The sequence below is a fragment of the Coregonus clupeaformis genome, chromosome 8 (genome assembly GCF_020615455.1).
Source record: "Coregonus clupeaformis isolate EN_2021a chromosome 8, ASM2061545v1, whole genome shotgun sequence".
NCBI lineage: Eukaryota > Metazoa > Chordata > Actinopteri > Salmoniformes > Salmonidae > Coregonus > Coregonus clupeaformis.
This window is the reverse complement of record NC_059199.1, coordinates 33464967-33477973: the sequence shown is the minus strand read 5'-3', so window position 1 is coordinate 33477973 and position 13007 is coordinate 33464967. Positions and strand designations below refer to the sequence as shown.

At 45.9% G+C, this 13007-nt stretch overlaps 1 protein-coding gene across 1 annotated transcript in view; it reads right to left on the bottom strand.

The window, feature by feature from the left end:
* LOC121571777 (atrial natriuretic peptide receptor 1-like) overlaps window positions 1-13007 on the bottom strand; it is a 123950-nt gene that overhangs the window by 39541 nt on the left and 71402 nt on the right. The window lies entirely within an intron of this gene.

Here is a 13007-nt window from a genome sequence, read left to right as displayed (position 1 = left end):
TGGTTGATGAGGCTTAATTTATGGAGTAAAGAGGGGAATTTATTGGTTAAGCGTCCTTCGCTACAGGAGTCTGTTGATATAGTTAGGCTGGTGGGTCCTGATTTCTGTCGATAGAGTTTAACTGATTACGTACAGATGTAGGACCTTAATTTGATCACTCTTTTGTTGCTGAGAATTTTCCTACAAAAACATTTCCATTAATTATAATCCACATTATAATTAACATTTCCTGTTTCTGCAGGATCATTTTCCGACTGTAGAAAACATGCTCAAATTAAGATCCTAGATCTGTATGTGCTCAATCGATACAACTCCTCTGAAAATGTACATTCAGAATAATTCAAGGATGTGGTATTGTACAGTGATGCTAAATTGGGCACAATGTCGCTGGTGAATGCTATGCTGAGAATAGGCGTAATGTAAGGCAGAGTGGTTGTTTTTCAACTGATTTATTGACATTTTGTAATACTGGATGGTTCTTGGCACCCATTTAGCTGGGTTATATCATATCTTGAAAGAAGATAATGTCCTTGTTTTTCTCAAGGGCCCTGTGCTTTCAGAGTGTGTCATTATTTAACTGCTCATTGAAGTACAGAGGCCATGCAGCCACTATGTGCATCAGGTAAAGGTGTATTGTGAGCTTTGATGTTGTACATGGTTATTTGGTTGGAATATATTACATGATACTATTAAACTTATTTAAGGTAATAATCCAAATAATTATTATCAGATAACTGGGATTGTGCCTTTCATTTCCAGTCTCGCCTATTATTGTCATTTTGGTTCAGTCATTGAGATTTCTCCACGTAGGTGATTCAAATGTTACTCCAAGATAGCGTAGCAGTGTGGTCGTGTTCTCTTGTGTGTTCATGTAAATAGCCTGTTTTTTGTATTTTTTTTGTATTTTACGTATATATTTCCCTATCACACTTTTCATCCTTCTACTAAATATACTTTCCTGCAACCCACCTCACTCAATGCGGAACGGATTCTATTATTTACTCACCTTTATCTAGAATCTCCAGTTGAAACTAGCCAGCCAGCTAACTAGCTAACTAGCTACTTGCTATTAGCCGCCGTTTAGCGTTTTTCACCCAGAACATCGGATTTTCTGCCGGAAAAAACTGAATCACTGGACCATAACACCGGATCTAGCTAGCCGCAACCGAATGGATGTCGAATGGATGTTGCTGTAGGCTAATCACCACTGCCCCCGTAGCACCAGTTAGCCTTGAGCCTTGAGATAGCCCCGGCTATCTACCTCTCTGTCTACCGGACGGGAGTAGCCAGCTAACCAGCTAACTAGCTACTTGCTATTAGCCACCGTTAGCGGCTTTTCTCCATTGTCCGTGGCCTGCACTACCTACCAGCCAGCTCTAGCCTGGACTATTATCGGCCAGTCTGCACTGTCTGCACAGCGAGTTATCGACCCAGAACCTATCGGATTTTCTGCCAGAATCACTGAATCACTGGACCATTAACACTGGATAATCGCAACTAGCTAGCTGCAACCAAATGAATGCTGTTGTTGGCTAATCAGCCTTGAGCGAGCCTTGAGTCAGGCACATCTCCCGGCTATCTACCTCTCTGTCAACCGGACGGGACCTCCTAGAGTCGACATGGAGCCCTGCCGATCCATCACGACTGGTCTGCCGACATAATCGTCTGTGGTTTCAACAGGCTTCCCGTTGCAACGACCACGAAGATCCATCTGCTAGCCCCGGCCCGCTAGCACACGCAAACTACAACCGTGCTTCCTGCTCGCTGTGCTGAAGCACCAATTTGAACTGCTCTCGGACTCACATATTGCTGTTCACTGGACCTTATGATCACTCAGCTGCACAGCTGATGCCTGCTGGACTGTTCCTTTACATGGTACCCTGTCTTGTTTATTCTGTTTAGCCTCAGCCCAAACTTTATCGCCATTACCAGTTGTTGTCTTAGCTCTCTCTGATAACACCTGTGATTGCTTTATGCCTCTCTCCCATGTCAATATGCCTTGCCTATTGCTGTTCCAGTTAGTTCTTATTATACAATTTCACTGTAGAACCCCAAGTCCCTCTCAAACTGCCTCAAATAGTTCCTTTGTTCCACCCCCCATACACGCCGAGACCGGCTCAATCGGTGCCTCCAGTGATGCTATCTCTTTCATTGTTACCCAAGGCTTAGGTGTACTCATATCCTTCCATATCCTTGTCTGTACATAATGCCCTGAATATTTTCTACAACGCCCGGAAATCTGCCCCCTTTATTCTCTGTACCCAACACACTAGAAGACCAGTTCTTAAATCCTTATTCTAGTCCTCTTCTGTTCCTCTGGTGATGTAGAGGCTAACCCAGGCCCTGCAGCCCCCAGTATCACTCCTACTCCCCAGGAGCTATCATTTGTTGTAACCATAAAAGCCTTGGTTTTCTGCACGTTAATATCAGAAGCCTCCTTCCTAAGTTTGAGTTATTCTGCATTAGCACACTCCGCCAACCCTGATGTTCTAGCAGTGTCTGAATCCTGGTTTAGGAAGGCCACCAAAAATTCTGAAATTTCCATCCCCAACTACAACATTTTCCGTCTAGATAGAACTGCCAAAGGGGGTGGAGTTGCAATCTACTGTAGAGATAGCCTGCAGAGCTCTATCATACTATCCAGGTCTGTGCCCAAACAGTTTGAGCTTCTACTTCAAAAAATCCACCTTTCCAGAAATAAGTCTCTCACTGTTGCCGCTTGCTACAGACCCCCCTCAGCCCCCAGCTGTGCCCTGGACACCATATGTGAATTGATTGCCCCCCATTTATCCTCAGAGTTCGTACTGCTTGGTGACCTAAATTGGGATATGCTTAACACCCCAGCCATCCTACAATCCAAACTAGATGCCCTCAATCTCACACAAATGATCAACGAACCTACCAGGTACAACCCTAAATCCGTAAACATGTGTACCTTCAAAGATATCATCCTGACCAACTTACCCTCTAAACACACGTCCGCTGTCTTCAACCAGGATCTCAGCGATCACTGCCTTATTGCCTGCGTCCGTAACGGGTCCGTGGTCAAACGACCACCCCTCATCACTGTCAAACGCTCCCTAAAACACTTTAGCGAGCATGCCTTCCTAATTGACCTGGCCCAGGTATCCTGGATGGATATAGATATCATTCCGTCAGTAGAAGATGCCTGGTTGTTCTTTAAAAGTAATTTCCTCTCAATCTTAAATAAACATGCCCCATTCAAAAAATACAGAACTAAGAACAGATATAGCCCCTGGTTCTCCTCAGACTTGACTGCCCTTCACCAGCACAAAAACATCCTGTGGCGTACTGCATTAGCATCAAATAGCCACTGCGATATGCAACTTTTCAGGGAAGTTAGGAACCAATATACACAAGCAGTTAGGAAAGCAAAGGCTAACTTTTTCAAACAGAAATTTGCATCCTGTAGCACTAACTCCAAAAAGTTTTGGGACACTGTAAAGTCCATGGAGAATAAGAGCACTTCCTCCCAGCTGCCCACTGCACTCAGGCTAAGAAACACTATCACCACCGATAAATCTACAATAATAGAGAATTTCAACAAGCATTTTGCTACGGCTGGCCATGCTTTCCACCTGGCTACCACTACCCCGGCCACCAGCTCTGCACCCTCCGCTGCAACTTGCCCATGCCCCCCCCGCTTCTCCTTCACACAAATTCAGACAGCTGATGTTCTGAAAGAGCTGCAAAATCGGGACCCCTACAAATCATCTGGGCTAGACAATCTGGACCCTTTCTTTCTAAAACTAGCCGCCAAAATTGTCGCAACCCCTATTACTAGCCTGTTCAACCTCTCTTTCGTAACGTCTGAGATCCCCAGAGATTGGAAAGCTGCCGCGGTCATCCCCCTCTTCAAAGGGGGTGACACTCTAGATCCAAACTGTTACAGACCTATATCCATCCTGCCCTGCCTTTCAAAAGTTTTTGAAAGCCAAGTTAACAAACAGATCACCGACCATTTCGAATCCCACCGTACCTTCTCCGCTATGCAATCCGGTTTCCGAGCTGGTCATGGGTGCACCTCAGCCACGCTCAAGGTCCTAAACAATATTATAACCGCGATCAATAATAGACAGTACTGTGCAGCCGTCTTCATCGACCTGGCCAAGGCTTTCGACTCTGTCAACCACCGCATTCTTATTGGCAGACTAAATAGCCTTGGTTTCTCAAATGACTGCCTCGCCTGGTTCACCAACTACTTCTCAGATAGAGTTCAATGTGTCAAATCGGAGGGCCTGTTGTCTGGACCTATGGCAGTCTCTATGGGGGTGCCACAGGGTTCAATTCTTGGGCCAACTATTTTCTCCGTGTATATCAATGGTGTCGCTCTTGCTGCTGGTGACTCTCAGATCCACCTCTACGCAGACGACACCATTTTGTATACATCTGGCCCTTCATTGGACACTGTGTTAACAAACCTCCAAAAGAGCTTCAATGCCATACAACACTCCTTCAGTAGCCTCCAAATGCTCTTAAACACTAGTAAAACTAAATGCATGCTCTTCAATCGAACGCTGCTGGCACCCGCCCACCCGACTAGAATCACTACTCTCGACGGGTCTGACCTAGAGTATGTGGACAACTACAAATACCTACAGTGGGGAAAAAAAGTATTTAGTCAGCCACCAATTGTGCAAGTTCTCCCACTTAAAAAGATGAGAGAGGCCTGTAATTTCCATCATAGGTACACGTCAACTATGACAGACAAAATGAGAAAACGAATCCAGAAAATCACATTGTAGGATTTTTTATTAATTTATTTGCAAATTATGGTGGAAAATAATTATTTGGTCAATAACAAACGTTTCTCAATACTTTGTTATATACCCTTTGTTGGCAATGACACAGGTCAAACGTTTTCTGTAAGTCTTCACAAGGTTTTCACACACTGTTGCTGGTATTTTGGCCCATTCCTCCATGCAGATCTCCTCTAGAGCAGTGATGTTTTGGGGCTGTCGCTGGGCAACACAGACTTTCAACTCCCTCCAAAGATTTTCTATGGGGTTGAGATCTGGAGACTGGCTAGGCCACTCCAGGACCTTGAAATGCTTCTTACGAAGCCACTCCTTCGTTGCCCGGGCGGTGTGTTTGGGATCATTGTCATGCTGAAAGACCCAGCCACGTTTCATCTTCAATGCCCTTGCTGATGGAAGGAGGTTTTAACTCAAAATCTCACGATACATGGCCCCATTCATTCTTTCCTTTACACGGATCAGTCGTCCTGGTCCCTTTGCAGAAAAACAGCCCCAAAGCATGATGTTTCCACCCCCATGCTTCACAGTAGGTATGGTGTTCTTTGGATGCAACTCAGCATTCTTTGTCCTCCAAACACGACGAGTTGAGTTTTTACCAAAAAGTTATATTTTGGTCTCATCTGACCATATGACATTCTCCCAATCCTCTTCTGGATCATCCAAATGCACTCTAGCAAACTTCAGACGGGCCTGGACATGTACTGGCTTAAGCAGGGGGACACGTCTGGCACTGCAGGAATTGAGTCCCTGGCGGCGTAGTGTGTTACTAATGATAGGCTTTGTTACTTTGGTCCCAGCTCTCTGCAGGTCATTCACTAGGTCCCCCCGTGTGGTTCTGGGATTTTTGCTCACCGTTCTTGTGATCATTTTGACCCCATGGGGTGAGATCTTGCGTGGTGCCCCAGATCGAGGAAGATTATCAGTGGTCTTGTATGTCTTCCATTTCCTAATAATTGCTCCCACAGTTGATTTCTTCAAACCAAGCTGCTTACCTATTGCAGATTCAGTCTTCCCAGCCTGGTGCAGGTCTACAATTTTGTTTCTGGTGTCCTTTGACAGCTCTTTGGTCTTGGCCATAGTGGAGTTTGGAGTGTGACTGTTTGAGGTTGTGGACAGGTGTCTTTTATACTGATAACAAGTTCAAACAGGTGCCATTAATACAGGTAACGAGTGGAGGACAGAGGAGCCTCTTAAAGAAGAAGTTACAGGTCTGTGAGAGCCAGAAATCTTGCTTGTTTGTAGGTGACCAAATACTTATTTTCCACCATAATTTGCAAATAAATTCATTAAAAATCCTACAATGTGATTTTCTGGAGAAAAAAAATCTCAATTTGTCTGTCATAGTTGATGTGTACCTATGATGAAAATTACAGGCCTCTCTCATCTTTTTAAGTGGGAGAACTTGCACAATTGGTGGCTGACTAAATACTTTCTTTCCCCACTGTAGGTGTCTAGTTAGACTGTAAACTCTCCTTCCAGACTCAGATTAAGAATCTCCAATCCAAAGTTAAATCTAGAATCGGCTTCCTATTTCGCAACAAAGCCTCCTTCACTCATGCTGCCAAACATGCCCTCGTAAAACTGACTATCCTACCGATCCTTGACTTCGGCGATGTCATTTACAAAATAGCCTCCAACATTACTCAGCAAATTGGATGTAGTCTATCACAGTGCCATCCGTTTTGTCACCAAAGCCCCATATACTACCCACCACTGTGACCTATACGCTCTTGTTGGCTGGTCCTCACTACATATTCGTCGCCAAACCCACTGGCTCCAGGCCATCTATAAATCACTGCTAGGCAAATCCCCGCCTTATCTTAGCTCATTGGTCACCATAGCAACACCCACCCGTCGTATGCGCTCCAGCAGGTATATCTCACTGGTCATCCCCAAAGCCAACACCTCCTTTGGCCACCATTCCTTCCAGTTCTCTGCTGCCAATGACTGGAACGAATTGCAAAAATCTCTGAAGCTGGAGACTATTATCTCCCTTACTAACTTTAAGCATCAGTTGTCAGAGCACCTTACTGATCACTGCACCTGTACACAGCCCATCTGAAATTAGCCCACCCAACTACCTCATCCCCATATTGTTATTTATTTTGCTCATTTGCACCCCAGTATCTCTATTTGCACATCATCTCTTGCACATCTATCATTCCAGTGTTAATACTAATTGTAATTATTTTGCACTATAGCCTATTTATTGCCTTACCTCCATAACTTGCTACATTTGCACACACTGTATATATATTTTCTGTTGTATTTTTGACTTTATGTTTTGTTTTACCCCATATGTAACTCTGTGTTGTTGTTTTTATTGCACTGCTTTGCTTTATCTTGGCCAGGTCGCAGTTGTAAATGAGAACTTGTTCTCAACTGGCTTACCTGGTTAAATAAAGGTGAAAAAAAATACAAATGAAAGATTTGTTTATTCATTAAACTTCCAAGCTAGCCAGTGTGTGTGTGTGTGTGTGTGTGTGTGTGTGTGTGTGTGTTTCAGGCTGTCTGTTTCTATCTATATTACACTGAAGAAAAATCTAAACGGAACATGCAACAATTTCAAAGATTTGACTGAGTTACAGTTCATATAAGGAAATTAGTAAAATGAAATAAATTCATTAGGCCCTAATCTATGGATGTCTAGTGAGGGAAAAAAGTATTTGATCCCCTGCTGATTTTGTACGTTTGCCCACTGACAAAGAAATGATAAGTCTATAATTTTAATGGTAGGTTTATTTGAACAGTGAGAGACAGAATAACAACAAAAAAATCCAGAAAAACGCATGTCAAAAATGTTATAAATTGATTTGCATTTTAATGAGGGAAATAAGTATTTGACCCCCCTGCAAAACATGACTTAGTACTTGGTGGCAAAACCCTTGTTGGCAATCACAGAGGTCAGACGTTACTTGTAGTTGGCCACCAGGTTTGCACACATCTCAGGAGGGATTTTGTCCCACTCCTCTTTGCAGATCTTCTCCAAGTCATTAAGGTTTTGAGGCTGACGTTTAGCAACTCGAACCTTCAGCTCCCTCCACAGATTTTCTATGGGATTAAGGTCTGGAGACTGGCTAGGCCACTCCAGGACCTTAATGTGCTTCTTCTTGAGCCACTCCTTTGTTGCCTTGGCCGTGCGTTTTGGGTCATTGTCATGCTGGAATACCCATCCACGACCCATTTTCAATTCCCTGGCTGGTGGAGGTTCTCACCCAAGATTTGACGGTACATGGCCCCGTCCATTGTCCCTTTGATGCGGTGAAGTTGTCCTGTCCCCTTAGCAGAAACCACCCCCAAAGCATATTGTTTCCACCTCCATGTTTGAAGGTGGGGATGGTGTTCTTGGGGTCATAGGCAGCATTGCTCCTCCTCCAAACACGGCGAGTTGAGTTGATGCCAAAGAGCTCAATTTTGGTCTCATTTGACCACAACACTTTCACCCAGTTCTCTGAATCATTCAGATGTTCATTGGCAAACTTCAGACGGGCATGTATATGTGCTTTCTTGAGCAGGGGGACCTTGCGGGCGCTGCAGGATTTCAGTCCTTCACGGCGTAGTGTGTTACCAATTGTTTTCTTGGTGACTATGGTCCCAGCTGCCTTGAGATCATTGACAATATCCTCCCGTGTAGTTCTGGGCTGATTCCTCACCGTTCTGATGATCATTGCAACTCCACGAGGTGAGATCTTGCATGGAGCCCCAGGCCGAGGGAGATTTACAGTTATTTTGTGTTTCTTTCATTTGCGAATAATCGCACCAACTGTTGTCACCTTCTCACCAAGCTGCTTGGCGATGGTCTTGTAGCCCATTCCAGCCTTGTGTAGGTCTACAATCTTGTCCCTGACATCCTTGGAGAGCTCTTTGGTCTTGGCCATGGTGGAGAGTTTGGAATCTGATTGATTGATTGCTTCTGTGGACAGGTGTCTTTTATACAGGTAACAAGCTGAGATTAGGAGCACTCCCTTTAAGAGTGTGCTCCTAATCTCAGCTCGTTACCTGTATAAAAGACACCTGGGAGCCAGAAATCTTTCTGATTGAGAGGGGGTCAAATACTTATTTCCCTCATTAAAATGCAAATCAATTTATAACATTTTTGACATGCGTTTTTCTGGATTTTTTTGTTGTTATTCTGTCTCTCACTGTTCAAATAAACCTACCATTAAAATTATAGACTGATCATTTCTTTGTCAGTGGGCAAACGTACAAAATCAGCAGGGGATCAAATACTTTTTTCCCTCACTGTATATATATATTTTTTCCCTCTTTTTCAATCTTGTCTCATCGCTGCAACTCCCCAACGGACTCTGGAGAGGCAAAGGTCGAGTCATGCATCCTCTGAAACATGACCCGCCAAACCGCTCTTCTTAACACCAGCCCGCTTAACCCGGAAGCACCAATGTGTCAGAGGAAACACTGTTCAACTGACAACTGGAGTCAGCCTGCAGGTGCCCGGCACCCCACAAGGAGTCGCTAGAGCCTGATGAGCCAAGTAAAGCCCACCCGGCCAAACCCTCCCCTAACCCGGACGACGCTGGGCAAATTGTGCAACGTCCTATGGGTCTCCCGGTCACGGCTGGTTGTGACACAGCCTGTGATTGAACCCAGGTCTGTAATGACGCCTCAAGCACTGCGATGCAGTGCCTTAGACCGCTGCACCACTCGAGAGGCCAGTCAGTATCTGGTGTGACCACCATTTGCCTCATGCAGTGCGACATATCTCCTTCGCATAGCGTTGAGCAGGCTGTGCGAAGTTGCTGGATATTGGCGGGAACTGGTACATTCTTTCGTACACGTCGATCCAGAGCATCCCAAACATGCTAAATGGGTGACATGTCTGGTGAGTAAGCAGGCCATGGACGAACTTGGACATTTTCAGCTTCCAGGAATTGTGTACAGATCCTTGAGACATGGGGCCATGAATTATTATGCTGGGGTGATGGCGGCAGATGAATGGCACGACAATGGGCCTCAGGATTTCGTCAAATTGCTATCGATAAAAACACAATTGTGTTTGTTGTCCGTAGCTTTTGCCTGCCCATACCATAACCCCACCGCCACCATGGGGTGCTCTGTTCACAACGTTGACATCAGCAAACCGCTCGCCCACACAACACCATACACATGGTCTGTGGTTGAGAGGCCGGTTGGACATACTGCCAAATTCTCTAAGATGACGTTGGAGGCGGCTTATGGTAGAGAAATGAACATTCAATTCTCTGGCAAAAGCTCTGTTGGACATTCCTGCAGTCAGCATGCCAATTGCACGCTCCCTCAAAAATTATCATGCTGTTTAATCAGCTTCTTGATATGCCACACCTGTCAGGTGGATGGATTATCTTGGCAAAGGAGAAAGGCTCACTAACAGGGATGTAAACAAATTTGTGCACACAATTTGAGAAAAATAAGCTTTTTGTCCGTACAGGAATGTTTTTGGGATCTTTTATTTCAGCTCATGAAACATGAGCCCAACACTTACATTACATTACATTATAGTCATTTAGCAGACGCTCTTATCCAGAGCGACTTACAGGAGCAATTAGGGTTAAGTGCCTAGCTCAAGGGCACATTAACGTCATTTAGCAGACGCTCTTAGCCAGAGCGACTCACAAATTGGTGCGTTCACCCTATAGCCAGTGGGATAACCACTTTACAATTTGGGGGGGTTAGAAGGAATACTTTATCCTATCCCAGGTATTCCTTAAAGAGGTGGGGTTTCAAATGTCTCCGGAAGGTGGTGAGTGACTCCGCTGTCCTGGCGTCGTGAGGGAGCTTGTTCCACCATTGGGGTGCCAGAGCAGCGAACAGTTTTGACTGGGCTGAGCGGGAGCTATGCTTCCGCAGAGGAAGGGAGCCAGCAGGCCAGAGGTGGATGAACGCAATGCCCTCGTTTGGGTGTAGGGACTGATCAGAGCCTGAAGGTACAGAGGTGCCGTTCCCCTCACTGCTCCATAGGCAAGCACCATGGTCTTGTAGCGGATGCGAGCTTCAACTGGAAGCCAGTGGAGTGTGCGGAGGAGGGGGGGTGACGTGAGAGAACTTGGGAAGGTTGAACACCAGACGGGCTGCGGCATTCTGGATGAGTTGTAGGGGTTTAATGGCACAGGCAGGGAGGCCAGCCAACAGCGAGTTGCAGTAGTCCAGACGGGAGATGACAAGTGCCTGGACCAGGACCTGCGCCGCTTCCTGTGTAAGGCAGGGTCGCACTCTCCGAATGTTGTAGAGCATGAACCTGCAGGAGCGGGTCACCGCCTTGATGTTGGCGGAGAACGACAGGGTGTTGTCCAGGGTCACGCCTAGGCTCTTCGCACTCTGGGAGGAGGACACAGCGGAGTTGTCAACCGTGATGGCGAGATCATGGAACGGGCAGTCCTTCCCCGGGAGGAAGAGCAGCTCCGTCTTGCCACTTTACATGTTGCGTTTATATTTTTGTTCAGTATAGAATTGCTTTGTCAATTATGCACCCGGCGCTGAATAGACTATACTTACTGCTGATTACTGCTGATTAGAGCCCTAATGAAAATCTGCACTGGTTGATGTCACACGTCAGGAAAAGGAGGGAAGGCAGACTGGCAATGATTGGTAGCAAGAGAGATTATCACACTGTTGGGTTGCTACTGCTACTCCAGTCCCAATCATGTCTCCTTGTCTCCTGAGTGGCGCAGTGGTCTAAGGCACTGCATCGCAGTGCTAACTGTGCCACTAGAGATCCTGGTTCGAATCCAGGCTCTGTCGCAGCCGGCCGCGACCGGGAGACTCATGGGCGGCGCACAATTGGCCCAGCGTCGTCCAGGGTAGGGGAGGGAATGGCCGGCAGGGATGTAGCTCAGTTGATAGAGCATGGCGTTTGCAACGCCAGGGTTGTGGGTTCAATTCCCACGGGGGGCCAGTATAAAAAAATATGTATTCACTAACTGTAAGTCGCTCTGGATAAGAGCGTCTGCTAAATGACTCAAATGTTTAAAAAAATGTAATGCCAATGCTTCTTTGGTGCTTGTAACAAGAAAAGGCAATCTGATAATCAAAACATTTATGTTTGTGTCCTGTACAAATATAAAGACCACAGGTTTGTGACATTAGCCAGTTGTCCTAATGAAAATATTAGGCCAGGCCTCCTGAGTGGCGCAGCAGTCTAAGGCACTGCATCGCAGTGTTTTGGCGTCACTAGAGCCTGGTGTTCGATCCCAGGCTGTGTCCGGGAGTCCCGGCTGTGACCGGGAGTCCCATAGGGCGGAGCACAATTGGTCCAGCGTCGTCCGGGTTAGGGGAGGGTTTGGCTGGGGGGCTTTACTTGGCTCATCGCGCTCTAGCGACCCTTTGTGGCGGGCCAGGCGCCTGCAGGCTGACTTCGGTCATCAGTTGAACGGTGTTTCCTCTGACACATTGGTGCAGCTGGCTTCCAGGTTAAGCGAGCCTCTCCCGAGCCCGTTGCAGTGATGAGACAAGATCGTAATCATGAAAAAGGGAGGGTAAAAATTACTAAAAAATATAATAAAACATTAGGCCAACTCAGATAGAAACATAGATCCAGATGCAGTGGAAAAGTACAGTGCCACCAGCCACTGACACAAGGGACTTTCTCCCATTCAAAATACAACTCATACCAGCTGTCCTATACCGTAATAAAACAATTAAGTATATTACCATATATAAAACATTTGTACAATCATCATTGTGCGAAATCAAAACAGCAGTTCCAGCCAATCTACCACAGAAAAGAGGGACTCTCCTTTCTCCTATTCAAAACATACGGGTGCTTCCCAAATGGCACATAGGGCTCTGGTCAAAAGTAGTGCACTGTATAGGGGATAGGCGCCATTTGGATGGACACAGGAAGTGTGTCCATCAAGGGAATTGACAGGCTGGGCCCAGCTGCGGGTGGCGGCTAATCTAATCAATGAGAGGAGAGATGGGGAGGTGGAGATAAAGAGGGGGGAGGGTATTCAGAGTGGTCCGAGGGACTCAAATTAATGGATTTGGGAGGACAGCCCTCTTTGGAAAGGGCAAAGTCAATAATGTGTGTGTGTGTGTGTGTGTGTGTGTGTGTGTGTGTGTGTGTGTGTGTGTGTGTGTGTGTGTGTGTGTGTGTGTGTGTGTGTGTGTGTGACCTCCAAGGCTAAAAGGATACTTGGTGGGATATGGGGAGGCAACACTGCATTGTAATTGGTCATGCCAATCAAACAACTTTTATGAGAGAGAAAGAAAAAGATGGAAAGAGACAAAGAGAAA